The sequence below is a fragment of the Diabrotica virgifera genome, chromosome 8 (assembly GCF_917563875.1).
Source record: "Diabrotica virgifera virgifera chromosome 8, PGI_DIABVI_V3a".
Classification (NCBI taxonomy): Eukaryota; Metazoa; Arthropoda; class Insecta; order Coleoptera; family Chrysomelidae; genus Diabrotica; species Diabrotica virgifera.
In genome coordinates, this window is record NC_065450.1 from 57,119,797 (window position 1) to 57,144,538 (window position 24,742).

Genomic DNA, 24,742 nt, shown 5'->3' on the forward strand with positions numbered 1-24,742 from the left:
CCATCTACCTGCACGTGAGGTTTTTACTTCATTAGTAAGTTTTTTATTATGGTATACAGCCAATGAGAGGAATCTTTTCCTTTTTATTTTAAAAACATATTTGTTGTTTTTAGGTAAAATATGTATTATATCACCTTTATACTTTATTAGAAAATCCAAATTGTATAATTAGTATACCAATTAGTACATTCATTTGTCATTTTTAGCCTAAAATATTAAATAATTTTTGTTTAATTGATTATACACTACAATTTACTGTATAATCAATATTATTATATGTCATATAATAATGTTGTTGTTAATTAATATATTTCGACAAGTAATCAAAATCGATTAATATGATTTATATAGGATAAAAAGGTATAGATATGTTATCTGTACATGTTAACTAACCAGAGATTAATCGAAAAAATACCAGCCCTAAGAATAACAGACTTCATAATTGGAATTATAATTATTACTTATAATTATAATAATAATTAAAATTACATTTATTAAGTCTGATATTCTTACGGTCAGTATTTTCTGTCCCGATAGAATATTACTGTATGTCCCGGTTAGCTAATCGGCTAAAGTACCTACCGGCCCTTACCTAGCTGTGTCACCAAATTAAAATTTGGTAACACGAATACTAATCCACAGCGGCTTCAGAACCATCGTGCCCGCAAAATTTTCAGAGACGATCCAGTTCTGACCTATATAAATATCCTACCATCGTTGCCACTCACAGAAGTGGTAAAGGCGCGGCGCACGGTAAGGGCACAGTATAAAGAGGGAACCTCTATACACTGTGGTGAGGGCTTATTATAATAACGTGCAACCGATTTTACATAAACTCGCTGATATTTTCGTGCTTCTAGTTGGCTATTTTACTGAATTAGGTAGATACTATTAATAAATATTTCTATTTTTAAAAAATACAAATGGAATTATTTCATAGTAGTCATAAAATATTTATTTGCAAATTTTAACTGTTACCAATGGTAACAATGGTTACATGGACGCTTCGCCAGTGCTTCTTTATTTCTGACTCTCTCCTTTCATGATATTCTAAGCTTTCGGATCAGGCTTCACATTTCAAAAACTTCAAGCTTATTAACATGTTCGATGCGTATGCTGCTCATCGGTGACATTCGGTTTCCCTCTCCCGTACTGACATCGCTGATGAGAGACAAGTGCTCACTTATGCGGGCCATTCACGATCTGATTTGTGGTACCTCTAGTGGTATTACTAGTGGTATTACTAGTTGGATATTCGGCACCATTCATGCCCCTTATCTTTCTAGCCGCCAACAAAGGTCTTACCTTTCAGTCACCTGTTTTCACGGTGGTGTACACTAAAAAATGTATCGAGTAAAGTCTATGCAAAATATAATTCGGAGGATTTGTGTTTTTAAAAATTGGGTACATGAGTTGAGGTTTCATAATTAAGCATGCCATAAGTTTCGTTTCTTAAGCATTTGCCTTGGGCTGATATGGACTAATTAATTTTTACGACTCTTGTAATTTTTACGACTTTTTAAGATGTAGGGTAGTTATATTCTATTTTAGAAAGAAACTTGTTCTACTGGGATTTACGCTATGTGTAGGTGTATCGTGTATTTTTAATAGTAGCAATTTTTCGTGCCATTAAAAGTTATTTTCTATTATTTATTTGCGAACCTAGGGATCTTTGCTCAGCGATGTACCAATTGAGATTTTGTTTGGAGCTGATGTTGTAAGCAAATTGTATACACGGAGGAAATACTAGTTACAGTGCGGTATCGTAGCAAATTTACCATTTTAATTGGGAATAAATTACAATGTTAGTTAGAAATTAAATTTATTTGACATTTCGACTTCTACGTCTGAAATCGTTATCAAAATGTTCCGAAGTGGAAGTCGAAACATCAATAAATTTAATGTATGACTAATATCGTGGCTTATTCCCAATTCAAATAGTAAATTTGCATAAGATGCCAAAAGAAAATAGTTTTAGATTAATAGGAAACTGGTATTTATTTACAGAAAGGAAAATGATTGATCCCAAAAAAAGTAGATAATAAAGAATTGTGTATTTTAATAAGGGTAATTTTTGTAAACGTTTATTTTCTATTAAGTATTTGCAAACTAGGAATGTTTGCGTAAAGAAACTTGTAGACATCCCATACGTAATATACTGCGAGGCATAAGTTAGGGATATAGAAAATTTATGCTCATTTTCATAGTTGATTTTTTCGTGAACGGATTAACTAGTCCCGCTAATTTTTTACTATTTTAGATATTTCTTCAGTATTAACACAGTTGTGCAAATATTTACTTAAACTTCTTTTTTGTACTTATACCGGGTGGAGGAAAAGAAATGTTTTTCTTATGATAAGTTTGAAACACCCTGTAGGGAGAACGAGGTACAATAATGAATGAGTATGCATCGGAATCGTGTTATAGTCTTATATTTTTTGAACATTTTGTTTTTTGAATGTGCCTGATATCTTTAGAAACAAAGAAAATAAACGGTTTTGTAGTTTGCCATGTGTTTCAACCGAAACAAAAGTTTGAGACACCCTTTAGGGAGGAAAGGGTAAAATGGTGGTTATGCATTGATATTATATTATTGTGTTTGCATTTTATCAATCAAAAGCAAAATAAAAATTAAATTAAATTTTTTTTAAATAACGCGGGCACATAAATTTGATACACCCTGTATATTGAGCTATAAATATTTATTAGAATGTAGTTTGGATGTAAGTAGATTTCTCTTTTAATGAGCTTTCCGATGAACCATTAAAGACTTTTGTGAATAATTAAAGTGAAAATAACGATGTATTTAGATTTAAAATGGAAAAAGATTGTTTAGTTTAGAAGTAATTATCAATTTCTAGAAAAGTGGTTTTATGGAGAAAGTTTGGAATTTTAGTATCTTTGTTTCAACACGAGTAAATATTAGATAGTTCTCAGAAAGTAATTAGGATGATCGGAATAATTTTGAGGGTGACTGTTTTGTTTGTCGAATGAAAAAGTCGATGTTTCTGATTCTTAGAATGTGGAAGGGGAAAAATGGATTGGATGATTGAGAGAGTTTGAAAAAGAAGTCATTATGTTTTTTGGCATCGCTAGGGAGCGGTTCGACGTTGTTAGTGGATAGATAGTTACCAGATACCAGTGGCTGTTTGATAGTGGAGAATAGTGTTGAAAAGTGGAACGAGAGAAGATCAAATTGAGACGAAATACCTCTTTGATTCTGTATTATTGTGAGAAGGAGAGCAGAGAATTTTTGGAGTTCTGTTTGAATCGAGTACGTGTCAAAAGAGACCCGGCTTGTTGGAGAATTGGTGCTGGTATGCTGATAGTTTTGAAGCTGGACAACGGAAAAGGGCTTTGATGAGTAGCCTTTAACATAGTCAACGAGGAAGAGCTGTTTTGGGTCACGAGAAGACATCAGAGTGAGTGAAGCAAAAGGTCAGTCAATTTATGTGAAAGAGTTTTTTATGCTCGGAAACAAAATTTTTGAGTAAAAAGCATATGAATTAAAATTCCAATATTTCAAAAAGTAAATAGTAAATATAGGTAATCTTGCGAATACATAAATTTGTTTTGTTTAGTTTGTTTTACCAAAGTCATCGGGAACAAACCGAAAAATTGTTTTTTTTAACTATAATAAATTTAAGTGGTAAAAACTTCATTCGGACATCTGTGTCCACAGGTTTTTAGATTCGATAGATTTCAGAGTATTGATTTTGATAAATAAAAGACAATTCTGTATTTGTATTTTAATATTTTGCTTTATTTCTTTTCCCTATTTTATCCCGATTAGGATCAACCAAGAGATACTGAACCCACGAGAGAAGATAAGTATAACGTGAGATAATTTGGATTTTTTTTAATAGTATAAAAAGGCACCCTGCGATTTTTTATTCAATTTTTATGTTTGATTTGCGACAATTAAATAATTAATCAAATAAATAATAATTAATATAAAATTAATAAAAAGCAGATCATAACAATATTGTAGTCTTATCTTTTGTAAACCATTAATTTTTTTAATTTCTCTGATATTTTTAATAAAATCCTTAAGAAACTAGACGGTTTCATTTTTAACATGTGTTTTAACTGACGACTGCGATACGCGAGGAGGTCATGTCTTATCATACCACTAAGACAAAATTATTTCCTATATAGGGTGAGGCAGATAACAGGCCTATTAGAAATATCTCGAGAACTAAAGGCAACAGAATCATGAAAATTGGAATGAAGGGGTTTTGAGGGATGATCTATTAAATGAAAATATTTTCATCTCTTTGCAACTTCCGGTTATACCGGAAGTTGCTTATAACTTGGTTTTTTTAAATGAGATACCCTGTATATTTTTACATTTTTGGATTCTCCTCAATATCTTCTTTCTTAAAATATGAGATTTTGTAATATTATACAGGGTATTTTAAAAAATATTTACGTTTTTTATTAATTTCGTAGCAATATTCACACCCTGTAGAATTGTAATAGTTTGACATTAAAAACTCTGCTTACGTTCAAGTGATTTTTAATATAGTCTATTATTGTTAAAAATCATTAGTATAGCTAATTTTGAAATATTAGTATACAGGGTTGGTCGAAACTCGGAATGAATATTTTCTGAGTTTTCTTAAATAGAACACCCTGTATTTTAGTATTGTAATAAAATGATATTTTATAGTACTTTTTTATTTTATAAGTATTCCCTATATCTAACTGCTTTAATTTGTGAGTTATTGGTGATTCAAGCTAAACATTAATTGCAACAAAAAATACGTAAAATTTTATTAGGTTGGCCATGAAAACATTCAATCACAAACAATTTTTCAGAAATAAATACATATTAATCCAGACTGATCCTTAAAATTACCAATAATGGTTTAGCTATCAAAATAGCTACGTAGTTAAGATTGTTGGTGCGACTAACAATTAAGCACAAATTAAAGCAGTTAGGTATAGGGAATGCTTAAGAAATAAAAAAGTACCATAAAATATCATTTCATTACAATACTAAAATACAGGGTGTTCCATTTAAGAAAACTCAGAAAATACTCATTCCGAGTTTCGACCAACCCTGTATACTAAAATTAAAAATTTAGCTATACTAATGATTCTTAAGAATAGTAAGCTATATTTAAAATCATTTGAACGTAAGTAGAGTTTTAGTTGTCAAACTACTACAATTCCACAGGGTGTGAATATTGCTACGAAATTAATAAACAAACGTAATTATATTTTAAAATACCCTGTATAACATTACAAATCCTCATATTTTAAGAAAGAAGACATCGAAGAGAATCCAAAAATGTAAAAATATACAGGGTGTCCCATTAAAAAAAACGAAGTTATAAGCAACTTCCGGTATAACCGGAAGTTGCAATGAGATGAAAATATTTTCATTTAATAGATCGTCCTTCAAAACCCCTGTATTCCAATTTTCATGATTCTGTTGCTTTTAGTTCTCGAGATATTTCTAATAGGCCAGCTATCTGCCTCACCCTGTATATAGTGCGAAAGAAAAAGAGTGTTCAAAGAAAAAGAATATGTATAATGTACCTCTCGATATTTAAATAGCCTCCAGGTAGACACCGAATCCGTATTACTTTCAGGGAAATTCCACCCCAAAACATCATAGAGCCTCCATTAAACAATCTCGTCTCTCTTATGTTATTTTTTATTGTTAATTTAGTTTTGTTTCAGTTAAAATACATGTTAAGGAGTAAAACCACCTATTTTCTTTGTTATTTTCTTTATGTTTAAAAAGCTAAAAATATCAGGGAGATTCAAAAAACAAAATCTTCACAAAACATAAGACTACAATACGATTCCGATCTATACACAGAGTTGTACCTCGTTCCCCCTACAGGGTGTTTCAAACTTAACATAAGAAAAACATTACTTTTCTTCCACCCGGTATAAAAAATTTAATTAACCCGAAAAAGAATTTGAATTAAATCTTTGCACAATTGTGTAAATACTAAAGAAATATCTAAGATATTAAAAAAAATTTGCGAAATTCGTTAATCCGTTCACGAAAAAATCAACTATAAAAATGAGCATACATTTTCTATATCCTTTAAGTTAATAACTTATGACTCGCAGTGTAGTGGAAATTTTTAATCCAACAACCAACACCAGCTTTCACGCTCCAACTTTCTTAGTAATACCACTACTGGTACCACTAGTCTTATTACTAGTGGTACCACTAATCCAACCGCCCCATTCACGGCCTCATTTTAGATCCAACATCGAAAGTCGTACCACTAGAGGTACTACAAATCAGATCATGAATGGCCCGCCTAACGTTACATTACAAAAATTATTTCAGGTTGTGGGAGAAGTACTTAAAAAATATACTCAGCGAACGTGTTAATGGATCTGACTTTTAATGTCCATGCTTGTGTTTCATACAACAAAACAAGCGTACAAACGTAACACTTTATTATCTTGTATCTCAGGTTGAAATCGAACTTGCGATCATTAAGATATTTACGAAGTTTCAAAAAAGCATTTCTGGCTTGTTATACATTGCTCTTTATTTCAATCGCAGTGTCATTTCTTAGCAGACAACTTAAGGATTTAAACTGCCTGACTTGCTCCATTTCTTTTCCAGCTACATTATATCTTTGAATTTGGGTAATAATTTCTACCTATAACCATAGATAGAAATTATTACCCAAGATATACAGTGCAGCAAAAATACAGGTCATAAATTTAATCACATATTCTGGGACCAAAAATAGTTCGATTGAACCGTGGATTGATATATTAATATTTCAATCAACGATTAAACCTAACTTACCTTTGTACAAATGTGCACATAAAAAAAGTTACAGCTTTTTGAATTTACAAAATGAACATCGATTCTTTCCAATATATCGAAAACTATTAGAGATTTTTTATTAAAAATGGGCATGTGGCGTTCTTATGGCAGTAGTATCTTAAGAAAAAATTATAGTAAAATTTGGAGACCACATAAAAATTTTATGGGGGTTTTGTTCCTTTAAACCCCCCCCAAACTTTTGTGTGAGTCCCAATTTAATTATTACTGTAGTACCATTAGTTAAACACCATATTTTAAAAACTTTTTTGCCTCTCTTAGTACTTTTACGAAAAGTCAGATTTTATCGAGATATTTAGAATATTTTTCAAATATACCACATATTTGTATTTATGGTGATTTATTTGTAATATTATGGAGACTTAGTAATAATATGAAAATTTATTTATGATTTATATTTTAGGTATATTTTGAACCATATTAAAAAAGAAGCTACATCTCGATAAAAAGTTCCTTATCGAAAAAAATACAAAGAGACAAAAAGTTTTAAAAACACTGTGTTTAACTAATGGTACCGCATTAATAGTTTAATTGGAACGTGCACAAACATTTGGGGGTTTAAATGAACAAAACCCCCATACTTTTTTATGTAAACATATTAAAAAGAAGCCGCAACTCGATAAAAACTGCCTTATCGAAAAAATACTAAGAGGCAAAAAAGTGTTAATGACATTGAATGTAACTAATGGTACCACAATAATAATTTAATTGGAACGTACACAAAAGTTTGGGGGGGAGGGGTTAAGGGAACGAAACCCCCCCATAAAATTTTTATGGGACGCACAAATTTCACTATAATTTTTCTTTAAGATGTTCCTGCCATAAGAATGCCACATGTCCATTTTCAATAAAAAAATCTTTAATAGTTTTCGATATATTCGAAAAAATCGATTTTCATTTTGTAATTTCAAAGGGCTGTAACTTTTTTTATGTGCGTATTTGTATCTACTAATGTAAGTTAGGTTCATTCGAACTATTTTTGGTCCCAGAATATGTGACTTAATTTATAACCTGTATTTTTGTTACACCCTGTATATTCCTTTAATGAATATCAAAAAACTAAATACTGATAAATAAAAAATTTGTACCATTCTACTTTGCAAATAATTAATTCACATTACAACAGCCAATATGAGCAAATACACCGCAAAGTTTAAGAAGAAAAAATATAGTCTCTTACAGTCATTAGAGTGCTATTATGATTTGTTATAATTGTTTTCTGTTATTTTAATGGTTGTTTAAAGTATAATACGTGTTTCCATTTTAATATTTTAACCTGTTATATTTTGTAATAGTTGTTGCAATAAGTCCAATCTCACGACGAGTTATAAAATTGTTTTAGTTATTATGACAAATTTTAATAAAATAGTTATGATTTTTCTGTGAAGGGGTTTTCGAGAAAAATTAAGAAATGTCAAAAGTTCGATAGCAACGTGAAAGAGTACTCGATTCATTCACCTCTAAGGACAAATATCTAGTTTATCCTAGATAAACTGAATAGTTTGACAAAGCATTTGGTCAAACCCCGAAAAAAACTAAATTTTCGGCCTTTGTCAAGAGTATTTTTAGCCAAACCTAGAAGTTCCTAACTGTTCAGTCAAACGCACAGTGTGTCGATTCGAACAAAACAAGCTAGGTGGACAAAATTATTTTTCATTATATTTACATTTGTATCGAGCAATAATATAATTTGATAATAAAATAAATCATTTTTATTAGTTAAAAACTGAGTCAGAGAGGTCTAGAAGCCTAGGAAATAAATAAAAAAATTAAAAACAAGAGTTTTTCTATATTATTTAATACATTATAAATACAAATACATAAATATATAAATAAATATTCGTCTGATTTTGAAGTAGATTTGACAGAGGTTGAGACTCTTTACTAGGAGATGGGACGTGAATTATAAATTGTAAAATTCCCTCGTCTTCCTAGTCTCAGCATCTGTTATGGCTTGCAAATTGTAGAAGCTTTGGAGATGTTACCAGAGAAGGTTCCCATTGTTTTCAGTCTGGTAGGATGTGGAACAACATTTTTTGGTGTTGTTTTATGTGCTATTAGATTTAAAACTTAGTCTTTTACACCTAAAATAGTATAATTTTACACGCCACTGAACACTTACTCCTCTTTCTCCTCAAACTCCGTAATAATCCACGAACTTCGAAATGAGTCACTGACAACTATTTCGTTATCTGACTATAATATTCGGTACATTCCATGTCAAATCACTCAGGCAAAAAATTTTGGATCTCCGATTTGTCTGAAAATTGGTATATAGCTTCTGCGGGACGTAAAAATAAGATATTTAAGGTCAAAAAATCTTCTTCTTCTTTTTTTCTGAAAATGTTATTTTATGCGATTTTACAGTGATTTGGTGTTTATTCAAACAAATTTGCGTTTTCTGTAGTTAAGTATCAATGAAAAACATAATATTTTAATAGAAATGACTCAAAAATGTCATTATATGGCATTATAACAAGTTATTTTGAAGCAAAACAAGTTTTTGATCAAATTTTATAGTGTAAAAAACGTTAAAATACTATTTTTTACATTTTCCTCCATTCCCAAAATACATCATCATCGATTTGGCTGAAAATTTTCCCACAGATAGCCAAGAGATAGGACGTTAAGTGGTTAGAAGGATTTGAATTATATTACAATACCAAAAAAGTTACATGCAGTAATATAAGACTCAAAAGTATATATTAGTCCAGTCGGGATAGCATTTGACCTTGAATGCCGAGCTGCCCAAAATTTTATTTTTTTGATCTTTAGGGGAGTCAGTAGTAGCCTAAATTTAAAATCACGAATGAATTCCTCCGTTGAGCTAGCCCGCCATCTTGATTTTAAAGGAGAACTTATTTTGCTCAATATCTCCGATATTTTTAACTTTTCGACAAAAACGGTAGGAACTAAAATTGTTCCAAATAAATCGTATTTACAATTATTACAATTTCTTTTTAACAATTTTTGTCATGAGGTCGATATTTTCGAGTTAATTGTACTTACAGTAGACGCCTATATTTTTGACTATAATATTGCATGTAACTTTTTTGGTATTGTAACATAATTCAAATCCTTCTCACCACTTAAAGTCCTATGTTTTGTCTATCTGTGGGCAAATTTTCAGCCAAATCGACTACGATTTATTTTGGGAATGGAGAAAAATGTAAAAAACGGTATTTTAACGTTTTCTACACTATAAAATTTGATCAAAAGCTTGTTTTGAATCAAAGTAACTTGTTATAATGCCATATAATGACATTCTTGAGTCCCTTCTATTAAAATATTATGTTTTCCATTGATACTTTACGATAGAAAATGCAAATTTGTATAAATAAACACCAAATCACTGTAAAATCGCATAAAATAACATTTTGAGAAAAAAAGAAGAAGAAGATTTTTTGACCTTAAATATCTTATTTTTACGTCCCGCAGAAGCTATATACCAATTTTCAGACAAATCGGAGGTCCAAATTTTTTTTTGCTACAAAATTTAGTCATTTGAAATGGAATGACCCATTCATATTAAAAAAGCGCTTTTCATACAATTAATTGGACGAAAATTATGAAAGAATTAGAGCAAATTGGAATCCCAGGAAAATTAAGACATACGCTAACAGTAAGCCTAAAGAACACCACAGCAAAGATTAAAGTTTCAATAGAACACCTTCTAAGGAGATCAAAGTAAACACAGATGTGAAACAAGGTTACTCTATCTCCCAGACACTGTTTAGCCTGATATTGGAAGCAATAACAAGGAGGACAAGCTTTGCAAACAAAATTATTATTACAGATTAACTTCAAGTAATAGCATGTGCAGATGATCTTGCAGATGACACTTATAAAAGCAGTTGAAAAATTAGATGAGGAAGCAATGAGAATAAGACCACAAATAAACCAGCAAAATGCATGACGATAGAGAAGTACGACACGTCAACTGAGAAATATCTAATAACACAGAGCCATAAATGTGAAACTGTATCCACCTATAGGTACTTGGGAATAACAATAGGGAAAGCCAGAAAAGAGAGAACAGAGAAAAACATTCTTAAATGCAAAAAACATATGGAATGGACAGAAATCGGCTGAGAAGCAAGCCTCAAGTTAGAGAACAAAGATGAATCTATATGGTACCTTAATAAGACCTGTTGTTACATATTGGATGAAAACAACGACGATTAGCAAGAAAGAGGAACAATAATGAGAATGATACTGAGCCACAATGTGGCAAGAGAGGGAGCAATAGGAATGAAAACAAATGATGAAATTGAAGAATAATTAAATAGAGAAAATATAGTCAGATACATAAAATCTCTTCGCTTAGAATGGAGTACATATACGAAGACCCTCACACTCAGATATGTTGAGAAGGGTAACTAACTGGACAGTACCACACTACACAACTAACTGGACACAAGAAGGCCTAGAAGAAGATAGCTGGATGATGTAGGTAGACGATGATATAAGAGCAATGAATGTTCATTGGTGGAAAGACTGGAAAGTTCAGTGCAAGGACAGGAAAAAATTGAAAAGAGTCACGACACCAGCAAATACTACCAAAGACACAAAATCAACAAGCTATACATGACAAATAGGAGTAATGCACATTACCAAAGAATAGGATTCTGAACACCACGGCGTTAGGTATAATCCCTAGGGATTATAAGGCTTAATGAGTGAATGAATGTTTTTCATTTAAAAGGAAATGAGTTACCAGACCATCTAAGTTGTTTTATTTCTTTTAAGATTTTTAATAAAGTTTTAATTTATTTTAAATATTTTTAATTGTCCACTTTATTTGAACATACCACGTTTGTTTACTGCAATTAAAAACAATTATTAGTTGCATTCAGTAACCAAGTTAATTATATCTTTTGGTGTCTTATGAAATACTGTATTTGCAGCGACGGTTGCTGCATACGTTTGTTACTGATATGTGCGTGAAGACATGTATCTCTTAACGAAAGTTGAACAAAGCCAATGTTAAAAGCCTAATAAAAAAATATATAACGAATTGAAAGACCATTTTTAACCATTAGTAGAATAGTTGAAAGTGCGAACCTAGTAAATCCTTGGCAAATTCTCTCGAGAGTAATGTTCCTTATGAGATAGTATGTATACGCATAGTGAATGGAACTTGGTATTTTCTACATAGTCGAATATGTGTATAAAAGTGGCGCGTAATGTTTAGATTGACTTTCGTTATATTGTTATTCAGCTACCAAACGCACGCATGTAAGTATTTAAGTGCTTTTCAGTTTTAACTCCATATTTTTCTATTACACAGTAATTAGAAATTGCTTTTAAATCAATACGATATAATAGTTAGTTTTCTTCTTTAAGAGCGTAGGCACAAAATTTCTGGCCAATCCTTTTTAAATGCATTCTTTTTTTTTAATCCTGAAAAAACTAATGAATATTTTTAAAAAATTTTAACGCAGAATGAACAAGTACATTATTACTGAGGGCCTAAAAATCACACTCAATTTTCTCTTCTTTTTCACGCCTGTAACTTATTGAAATAAACATTATAGCGGTTTTCAGGGACTTTCGGCCGTCGATAATAATGTAATCTTTCATTCTGCGTTTAAATTTTTAAAAATACTTATTAGTTTTCTCAGGATTCGAAAAAAACGAATGCATTTAAATAGCACTGGACCAAGATTTTGCGCCTACCCCCTTAATAAGATTAATTATTGTTGTTGAACTACAGAGATATTAAATAAAAATACACACAAATTCTTCAGTGGTTTGTTGTCTACAGTGCTAAATATAAAAGGTTTGTGAAAAGTGTAGTTTTATCTGACAGTCATAACCTGACCAAATAAAATAAATTTAGGTGAAAACATAAGATATCTTCAAGAAAGAATATGATTTATAGGTATAAAGGGATCATTGTTTAAATAATGAAAAATGTATAATTCTTGCACACAATTTACTTTTTCAACTGCTGCGATAAATCATGTTTTTATGATGGATTTTATGATTTTTTTCTGCAAAGTTGAAGGAAAAAGCCAAAGACTTACTAAATTAGATTTGGCGCTTAACCTATTTAAATAATTATAAATAGAGCTTGGAGACAAATTTGGAAAAAAATCATTATTTGCATTATACATAAGCACTATTATATATTTTATTTTGCATAAGAAGTTGCGTTATATAAAGGAAAAACAATTGATTGAAAAATACTAATTAGTTTATGAGATGACTAATTTGTTTATTGAATATGCTATTTTTTCAATTGCACACAAATTTCAATGAAACTATCATCCAAAATGGCGTTTGATAATTATTGTAATTTGTTTATAACTTGTTTTTTTAGTAACTTCACAGAGATTTAAAATTAATTTTGAAATGCTTTTTTAATATTCGTGTTCGTGCCCAAAACTAGAACATACAAAGATTTGTCAATTTTTTTACATATAAAGAAGTACTCCACCTATCTAATGCACTTTACAGAATTGAAATCGGATTATTTAAGTAGCCTCAGCAATGTTTTAAATTTATACACAATTTTTTGTCTTATAAATAAATTAGTGCTGTGGCCAGGAGGGGGTGCTACAAGCTCCTTTATTTAGATGGACTTACCCAAGTTTTTTTTATGTATTTTCACCCGTAGAACACGAATTTTTTGGGTAACAGTTGATCCGGATGTCGATAAGATTGTTATAAAAAAAGAACTTGAGGAACTACATAAAATCGATTTTTCGCAAAAAAAAACATTTTTTTTTGTATTTCTTGGGTAATTCTAAGCAAAAAATGGTCTTACAAGTTTTTTCGTAGGATGCATAGTTTTCGAGATAAACGCGGTGGAACTTTCAAAAACTCGAGAAATTGCAATTTTTGAACGCGAATAACGTTTGATTAAAAAATAAAATAGCAATTCTGCTGACAGCATTTGAAAGTTTAAGTCAAATTATACCGGTTTTAATTATTTGCATTGCTAGAAATTAATTTTTTTATTATTAAACAAAGCTATTTGTTTATAAGCCAAAAAATTCTTTATAAATTTAAAACATTGCTGTATGTTACAAAGAATTTCCTAAGCGAATTACTGAGGTTCTAAGTTCCACCAAAGTGGTTAAAAAATATTGAATAACAACAGACTTATTTTGCCTCCTTATTTTGTATTTATTGCTATATTTCAGAAAAGGTAATACCTTAAGACATTTTTTACCAGTCGTATATCATACAAAATTCAATTTTCTTTATTTTATTTCTCTACAACTTTGTTCCAAAACGAATCGTTTTAAGGTTATAAGCAAAGAAAATAGGAAAAAATCGATGTTTACGAAATTTTTAAATATTTTAATTTTTTTATTAATGTTCCGGGCATATTTGAGAAGTAGCAAAAGTCAATTATTATTACTGAAGGTGTCACCTAACTTTATCTGCAAAAATCTGAATGCCACCTCTCACATCCAAAAATAGACGTTTTTCGCAACTCCTTACTGATCTATTAAAGATATAGTAAAAATTGTAGAATATTTGAAAAAATAATGATTTTTCTAGCGGCCAACTGAAAACTCTTGAAAAATTGTTTGCAATATCTATGTTAGTATTGGAACAATTTCAATGTTTTTATTTTAATTTTGGGTAGCACATAAAAATAATAACATCCGAATGACCCTTTTTGTAATAAATAATCATTAATTTTTGTATTTGCGCTGGTAAATTTGAAAATAAAACTTTTTGGAATTTTCCGCTTATTTTAAAAATATGTACTAAGTCTATCGAATATTGACGCTATAAATTTATTAAGTATTAAAAAGCCTGTACCTTTTTTTAAATTAAAACGAATTTTATTAAACGCTTTTTTTTAGTTCAATAATTTGCGTCAAATTTTTAGACGTTAATTTGACTGCCTTTTCTTCAATGCAAATGAATGAAAATTTGCAGACATATGCATTTGCGGGAACAATACACGGATAGTCAATAAGAAAATGTTTCATGTTTATTAATTGTTTAAATAAAAAAAAACAATTTTAATGGAAAACGCTTCAATTAAACTTGCTTAAATTTACAATGTAAAAACTTGAAACTTTTACGGATTGTATAGCTAATGATATGAACAATACATAATTTCACTTTTTGCGTTAATTGTTTACGTTATGCTTCATTAATAAACAATAAATTTTCAAATTTTTTGCCGATTCCGACTACTTTTCATGCTAGTACATCTTATGTTTTATACATATTTTAAACATGACGTATATTTTAATGTTTGAAAAGTGTAAGACTAAAAAGTAAAAAATAAAAAAATATGAAAAAAAAATTTTAAGAAACGCTTTTCTTTAGTTACGAGTGACTAAAATTAAAAATACCTATTATAAAAAAATCAACTGAAAAGCAAAAAATAAAAAAAAACCGTTTATACGATGAACACGCGCCACGCTTTTCTTTGACGAATGTGTTAGATTTTTTCAATTTTTTTTATTTTTTGCCTTTCAATTGATTTTTTTTATGTAATAGATATTTTTAATTTGAGTCACTCGTAACTAAAGAAAAGCGTTTCTTAAAAATTTTTTTTCATATTTTTTTATTTTTTATTCGCATTCTTCCACACGTTTGGCTTATATGCTCCACTTCCAATGGCAATTTAGACATATTGTACATTTTAAAGTAGAAGGCTTGAAAATGGTATTGTCCGGATTTTTTAGTTGTTTTCCTGAAACGACTTTGTTAGAATACAATTAACTTGCTAAATTTGAACTAATTTTATTACGGTAACCTCTGTCCAAAATATACGTGGAACATTCGATAGAGTTTAATCATATAGGGTTTAATCATAGACAAAGAATGAAAAAAAATCATAGTTATTCTTATGTATGATAATTATTGTGGTTATTATAGCGACGTTAAATTTTTAATTAACAATTCAATTGTTGCTAAACTATTCATTCAATTTCCATCGGCTTTTGGAATTATAATGCATACGAAAAAAGCTTTTATATTACCAAGTTATTTAATTGTTGATAAACAATTACTTATCTAAAATTTTAGTTGAAAATTAAAGATTTGGTTGGAAATACCCGCATTTTCCGGGGAAAATTTTCGTCGAAGTGAATCGGGAAAACGCGTCTCTATTCAGAATTAAATTACGGTGAATTTCTATTTGAGTGTTTTTGGTGTAAAATTAAAAGCTTTGGAGTTATAGAACAAAAATTGAAAAAAACACGATTTTCGGGCTCCATTTTGTTCATAAAAAAGTAGCACACTATCTGCGGACTTTGCATTGCATACCTATATTATTAATATATACAATCATAAGATTCCATTCCAGCAATAAAATTGCTGGTAAATAACTTTTCCCAAAAATGGCCTATTCTCCGATAATCTGCTCAGACTATTAAACAGTTATGGAAATTAACATTTTTATTTGCATTTTAATAAAACTAAGTTTATGTTTTATAATATTGTATAAAACAATTTTTGCACAATGTTATAGTACATTTTACACAATAGATTAGTGGTTTGACAATTTTCTCGTGACGCTCTGAGCTTCGCTGGTGTCGCTCCTAGCGGACTACTAATTCAACTTTCACCCGTAATTTTTAAATTTATTATTTAATTGTTATCGCTGAATATTTACAACGCAAAAAAGTAATTAAATTGTAATCGATTTTTTAAGATTTTGCTAATCATTTAGACGTTCTATTGATAAAATATGAATTTCCTACTTCGGATACTTTCACAATTATCGTGTAGATGGCGCTAGATTAATTTATAATTACATATTACGGAACATTAAAAAAACTCAAATTCAGTATTTAAAACGTAAGTATATTTAAGGTAAAAATATTAGTCCTGTCGCCAGGGGGGGTACAACGGCCTCCTGTATTCAGATGGACTTACCCAAGTTTTTTTTATGTATTTTGACCTGTAGAACACGAATTTTTTGGGTAACAGTTGATCCGGATGTCGATAAGATTGTTATAAACCAAGAAGTTGAGGAATCACATAACAGCGATTTCTCGCAAAACAAAACATTTTTTTGTATTTTTTGTGCCATTCTTACCAAAAAATGTTCCTACAAATTTTTTCGTAAAATGCATAGTTTTCGAGAGAAACGCGGTTGAACTTTCAAAAAATCGAAAAATTGGAATTTTTGAACCCGAAAAACTTTTGATTAAAAAATAAAATAGCAATTCTGCTTACCGCATTTGAAAGTTCAAGTCAAATTATATCGGTTTTAATTATTTGTATTGCTAAAAATATATTATTTTATTGTTAAAACAAAGCTATAAACACCTAGTGCTTGAGTGATGTTTCAATGATTTCTCATTCAAAATCGAATGAGTACGTAGAGGAGGTAAAAGTGCAAGCGGGGCTATTTCTAAGTAGCATGCATTAAAACGCATGTATTAGGCACGGGAAACACTATGTGTTTATAGCTTTTTTTAACAATCAAAAAATAAATTTTTAGCAATGCAAATATTCAAAACAGATATAATTTGACTTAAACTTTTAAAGGCGGTAAGCAGAATTGCTATTTTATTTTTTATTCAAACGTTATTCGGGTTCAAAAATTGCAATTTTTCGATTTTTTGAAGTTCAACCGCGTTTATCTCGAAAACTATGCATCCTACGAAAAAACTTGTAGGAACATTTTTTGGTTAGAATGACCCAAAAAATACAAAAAAATGTTTTGTTTTGCGAGAAATCGCTGTTATGTAATTCCTCAACTTCTTTGTTTATAACAATCTTATCGACATCCGGATTAACTGTTACCCAAAAAATACGTGTTCTACGGGTCAAAATACATAAAAAAAACTTGGGTAAGTCCATCTGAATTAAGAAGGCCGTTGTACCCCCCCTGGCGACAGGACTATATATACCACAGCTTTGACCAACTAATATTTTTTATAATTAATGTTTTTAGTTTTAATTTTAAATTAATCACTTTGACATTTATTTCAAATTTCCGGTAAACGTTTACAGACTTGCCACTACTGGCGCTCGCGAATTTGTAAATATACCCTCTACGTACGAGCTCACAGCGTATATGTGCTCTCCACGTTTCTCCATGAAGTGTTCTGTCCCATCTAATTAAAAGAAGTAAAAAGGGTTGTGCTGGAGAATGATTTGGATGTCTTAGCTATAAGTGAAACATGGTTAAATGAACGTATATCCAATAGAGATATTTGTATACGCTGTGAGCTTGTACGTAGAGGGGATATTTATAAAATCGCGAGCGCCAGTAGTGACAAGTCTGTAAACGTTTACCGGAAATTTGAAATAAATGTCAAAGTGATTAATTTAAAATTAAAACTAAAAACATTAATTATAAAAACTATTAGTTGGTCAAAGCTGTGGTATATATTTTTACCTTAAATATACTTACGTTTTAAATACTGAATTTAAGTTTTTTTAATGTTCCGTAATATTTAATTATAAATTAATCTAGCGCCATCTACACGATAATTGTGAAAGTATCCGAAGTAGGAAATTCATATTTTATCAATAGAACGTCAAAATTATTAGCAAAATCTTATAAAAATCTATTACAATTTAATTACTTTTTAGCGTTGTAAATATTAACCGATAACAATGAAATAATAAATTTAAAAATTACCGGTGAAAGTTGAATAGTAATCCGCTAGGAGCGACACCAGCGAAGCTCAGAGCGTATACCTGGTTATAACTTTGAAAGGGTTGATAGAGGTGGGAATCTTGTGGGTGGAGGTGTAGGTGTTTACCTAAAATGTAACTTAAACTATAAGCTGATACCATCAACTAATGAGATTGAGCAAATATGGATAAAACTATTTTTAAAAAATGAAACATTAGCTGTTGGTGTTTGGCTTCTGCACTGTCATTGGTCGACCATATACTTTGTTTGGGCGACTTCAATGTTGTTTTGTTAGATGTTGGTAATTATTCCACACAGTGTGTTACAGAGGTACTAGAAGGACTCGGACTAAAGCAGGTGGTTAACCAAGCAACAGGGATCACAGATTCAACATCAACCTTGCTGGATTATGTAATCACTTCTACCGAGGAAAAAGTTTTTTCTGTGGAGGTGGTGCATATTCCGGAAATAAGTGATCATGAAATGGTGTTGTTAAAATTAGGCTGTAAAGTTAAAACTAACCAAACTAAATTTACTACATGTCGAAATTTCAAGCAACTAAATTATGATCACTTTAAATCAGATTTGAAATCCATACCGTGGAAAATAATATACGAATTAACAGATGTAAATAGTAAAGTTGCATTTTTGTCGGATAATATCACTACTTTGCTTGATATCCATGCCCCTTTTCGGACTTTCAGAATCACAAAGAAATATGCTCCATGGTTGACTGACACTATCAGAGCTATGATATTGGATAGAGATAGAGCATTTGCAGGGTATAAAGTAACAAAGAATATCGAGCAATGGATAAATTATAAACAGTTACGTAACTTAGTATCAACCACAATTGTAAGAGAAAAAAAAATCATATTTTAAAAACTTGCAGGCGAAATCTATCAAAGATATATGTGGAGTGATTTAAAACATTTGACAAATGAGGACAAATACAGTGAAAATGTACAAAAAATAAGTGGCACGTGGACTGAAAACGAGATTAATAAACATTTCATTGATGTTTTACCTAAAATGAATGGAGATTTTGATACAAAACTATTTTACCAAAATAATGTAATAGATTCTCTCACGTTGGCACTTGTTTAGGTCAGTCACAGAAATTGATATTTTACATATAATTAACAACATTGAGAGTAAAGCTACTGGTTACGATGGTATTAATATTTTAACGCTTCAGTTATGTATTCCCTTTCTTCTACCATACATCACGCATGTTATTAACTTTTGCTTGGAGAACCCAATTTTTCCCGATAATTGGAAAAGGGCACATGTTAACCCTTTGCCCAAAACAAAAGTTTCCGAATCTTTAAACTATCTAAGGCCTGTAAGTGTATTACCAACCTTATCTAAAATTTTGGAAAAAGCAATCGAAATCCAATTAGTAAAACATTTAAATAATAACAACATAATTCCTCCTACGTAATCTGGTTTTAGATCCAATCACAGCTGTTTATCTGCTTTATTAAATATTACGGATGACATTTATAGAGCCTATGATCAAAATAAAATATCAGTTTTAATGCTTTTGGACTATTCAAAAGCTTTTGACACCAATAATCACGATTTATTATTATCAACCTTACAATATATTGGTTTAGGATTTGGAGAAATTTCTTTAATAGAATTATATCTTTCTAACAGATATCAAGCAGTAAAACTGAATCAAACTTCTTCAACTTTTTTAAGAGTTAAGACTGGTGTGCCTCAAGGTTCTATATTAGGCCCAATGTTATTCTCTATATACATATCAAATTTTCCTTCTACTTTTTTATCTTGTTCTCAACATTATTACGCAGACGATACTCAGCTTTATATATCATTTAGTTTAGATCAAGGGTGGCGAACCTTTTCATATTAAAAGGCCAATTTTCATTTTACCATTTTTGAGCCTGTTCACATTCATCTAAACTTTAGATGAATGTGAACAGGCGCTAGGCGGTCCAAGCAATAAATTATGATTTAGACAGCCTACAAATTTTTTCCAAAAATCATTGTTTAAAATTCTGCTACATGCTTTATGCTTCTATCATAAAGTCATTAGGGATAGAATGCCTCCATACCTGTATGATAGAATAACTTATAGGACTGACGTGCATAATCTTAACCTTCGACATAAAAATTCTCTCGCCTTACCAAGCCATTCAACACATTTTTTTAGACGTTCATTTTCTTTTTCAATTGTTAGCTACTATAACGATTTGTGTGATAGCTTTCGAATCATTTCCAGGACAATGTTTAAAAGAAAAATGTTTGAGCTTTTGTTTAGTGAGCAGTAACATATTAAGAATATATGTACCAATTGCTACTAATAAGAACTTATAAGAACTATTAAGTTACTATTAATTATAGATATTTCTTTACATTCATTATTGACAGCTGTAAGTACTTCTTCATTATAATATATACTTTTTTATAAATCATTTAAATTAGACTAAGAATTGCAACATTGGGGGTTAGGTGGAAGAGCAGATGAATGTTGTTGTCTCTTGACAGCAATATACAAACTCAATCTCGCCCTACAAATATATTATAAATCCTTATTTTATAATTTGTAAATATTAACAAAGACATTTATTATTATTATTATTATTATTATTAATTTTACCTCCGTAAATACCTTTATATTCTCGAGCTTCCTACTTTCCTTCTTCTTGTAATAAGAGTCAAGTTTAGATAGAGAACTGCTATACACAGATAGACGAAAATCTAAAAAAATGATATTTGGCATAATGACTTGTTTTCAGAGAAATCATGGAAGCCATATCAATCAGTCGTGTTATTATTTGCAAATATTACTTTTATCGTTCCAATTTACAAAATGTATTTCTCCATTGAAATCAAATCGAACATCATATGATCAACAAGCTTCTGTACCAAAAGTTTTTTGAATCTGGTTCTATCTTTGCACTATCTTTTGTATCTAGGATACTTCGCTTATCTATTTTCCCGCAAAGTTTCTGTTGCTCGGAATATACAGGGTGTTTCATTAATAATTGTCCATATAGTAACTGGAAAAACCTTAGCACAAAATACGAAGATTTAACCTAAAACACTTAAATAAAATGTGGTTCCTTACTGAGTTACAGGGTGTTTTATCTAAAAATTTAAAAACTATTTTTGCTCAGCATTTTAAAACTATTCGACGTATCATTTTCATACTCGGCAGGAAGTATAGGTACTGTACAAACTACTAGATTATGTTAAAAAAACGTTTCTGGCTGTTTCCAGAGGCGTACGACGGGGGAAAGTAAATGGTTGACCCTTTCCAAATTGTACGCCACTGGCGGAATTGCTATTTTAGTTTAATTTTTGGATTCTCCAATATTTTCTATGAAAATGATATCCTCTTCATTCGTAACGATAAAGTCATTAGTATGCGAGATCTTTGAAGTTAAAAATGAAACGATACGGTTATTTTGATTAATGTAGTGTATTTCTTCATTTTTAATTTCAAATATCTCGAAAACTAATCATTTTATCGTTACGAATGAAGAGTATATTATTTACGTAAAAAGTATTGTAAAACCAAAAAACTACACTAAAATAGCAATTTCGTCAGTGGCGTAGAATTTGGGAAGGGTCAACCAGCAACTATATCCTGCCGTACGCCTCTGGTAGTAGCTAGAAACGTTTATTTATCTTAATTTAGTAGGGTGTACAGTACCTACACTTTCTGCCAAGTATGATAAGGATAGGCCAAATAGTTACAAAGTACTGGCTACAAATAATTTTTTAAATTTTAATAATATGAATCATAATATATGTATAAATTAATCAAAATACCTGTGTCGTTTCATATTTAACTTCAAATATCTCGAAAACTAATGACTTTATCGTTACCAATGAAGAGTATATTATTTACGTAGAAAGTATTGGTGAATCTAAAAATGGCACTAAAATGGTAATTCCTCCAGTGGCGTAGAATTTGAGAAGGGTCAACCATTCACTATCCCCTGTCGTACGCCTCTGGTAGTAGCTAGAAACGTTTGTGTATCATAATTTAGTAGGCTGTATAGAAGTCGCACTTTCTGTCAAGTATGAAAAGGATATGTCAAGCAGTTTTAAAAAGCTGAGCAAAAATAATTTTTAAATTTTTAGATAAAACACCCTGTAAATCAGTAAGGAACCACATTTTATTAAAGTGTTTTAGGTTAAATCTTCGTATTTTGTGCTAAGGTTTCTCCAGTTACTATATGGACAATTATTAATGAAACACCCTGTATACTTTTGTAAATAGTCCAGAAAGCCACCGCGCATCCGCTAGGAAAAATATTCTGATTCGGATTTTTTGCACAATCTTACTCAAAAAGACTCCTTTTAACAAATTTGCATGTTGCCAGGACCAAAAGGTGGTCAAAAATTTTTTTAACGTTATTTTATTTTTTTTTGTATGGAAAAAAGTTTTTTTAGGTTTTTTGGATCATTCCAAACAGAAAAGGTCTTAAGCGACTTTTCTCTAAAAATGATAGTTTTTGACATATAAGCGATTAAAAATTGAAAAATTGCGAAATCGGCCGTTTTTAACCCTCAAAATCTATGTGAAAAACTGAAAATTTGAATGTTGCCAAGGTAGGCAGATATTCTTTAAACATCGATTGATGAAATTTCGAAGAGTTTTTTGCAATACAATATTCAAAACTCCTTTGTTTTTTAATGACTAATCAAGCGTGCGCGACACTATTTTCCACAGTTGCATGTGTACACAGTCTGGTGCAAATGAAAGGAATAAATTCGTTTTTTCGTAAACCGGCGACTTTAAGGAAAATCCCGAAACAGGTCGATTTTTATTTTTAAGTTATGATATTGTGGCATATACGGTATACTTGTGACGTCAACCATCTGGACGTGATGACGTAATCGATGATTTTTTTAAATGAGAATAAGGGTCGTGTGCTAGCTCATTTGAAAGGTTCTTCATTTCTCTATTCAGTAATATAAACATTTACGTAATTATTTATACAGGGTGCCCAAAAAAATTTTTATTAAATTAAATTATTTGACAAAAAAAGAAGAATGTATGTAATTTATTTAATTCAAAATACATTTTACGGATTTCAAAAATCAGAAAACAAAGTTAATTTCACAAATAAACATTGCTTTTAGCTTAAATTAAATGTTCAAATTTTCAAGAGGCAGGTGGCAGGCGGGAGCTGGCTTGAACACTGAATTTAATCGAAAAGCAATGTTTATTTGTGAAATATACATTTTTTAGTTTTCGGGTAACAGTAAAATATATTTTGAATTAAATAAATTACATAGGTACATTCTCCTTTTTTTTTCAAATAATTTAATTAAAAACTTTTTTTTGGATACCCTGTATAAATAATTATGTAAATGTTTATATTACTGAATAAAGAATTAAAGACCCTTTCAAATGAGGTAGCACACGACCCCTATTCTCGTTTAAAAAAATCATTGATTACGTCATCATGTCCAAATGAATGACGTCACTAGTATACCATATGTGCCACAATATCATAACTTAAAAATAAACATCGACCTGTTTCGGGATTTTTCAAAGTTGGCGGTTTACGAAAAAACGAATTTATTCCTTTCATTTGCACCATACTGTATACAAATGCAGTGTTAAATAGTGTCGCGCAGGCTTGATTAACAATTAAAAAACAAAGAAGTTTTGAATATTGTATTGCAAAAAACTCTTCGGGATTTCATCAATCGATGTTTATAGAATATCTACCTACCTTGGCAACATTCAAATTTTCAGTTTTTCACATAGTTTTTGAGGGTTAAAAATGGCCGATTTCGCAATTTTTCAATTTCTAATCGCTTATATGTCAAAAATTTTCATTTTTAGAGAAAAGTCACTAAAGTCCTTTTCTGTTTGGAATGATCCAAAAAATCTCAAAAAACTTTTTTCCATACAAAAAAAAAATAATTTCAGGAAAAGAAAACAAAAAAAAAAGTTTAAAAAAGTTTTGACCACCTTTTGGTCCTGGCAACATGCAAATTTGTTAAAAGGAGTCTTTTTTGAGTAAGATTGTGCAAAAAATCCGAATCAGAATATTTTTCCTAGCGGATGCACAGTGGCTTTCTGGACTAAAATAAAATAATAAAATCTCTGCTGGAGAATAAATTATTAAAAATACCTAGTAGTTTGCAGGTTTATAGATGCATTCTAACATATCTTGATCCTAAGGTGAAATATTCGATATCATTCGATGCGATTGCTTTGCCAGTTAAAAATTATAGCAATTTGTATAACAAGGGAGGAAAGTGCTACTTTTCCTCCCGAGAATGAAGTTTACTGCCCGACTCGTAGCGAAGGGGAGTAATCATTCGTGGGAGCAAAAGGC

At 30.3% G+C, this 24,742-nt stretch overlaps 1 protein-coding gene across 1 annotated transcript in view; it reads left to right on the forward strand.

Annotated features, from left to right (window-relative positions):
- Positions 1-11,905: 11,905 nt before the first annotated feature.
- LOC126889912 (protein yellow) overlaps positions 11,906-24,742 on the forward strand; it is a 138,803-nt gene continuing 125,966 nt past the window's right edge. The window contains exon 1 of the mRNA XM_050658634.1: positions 11,906-12,070. The gene's annotated coding sequence lies outside the window, so the exon portion shown is untranslated. The remainder of the gene's footprint in view (positions 12,071-24,742) is intronic.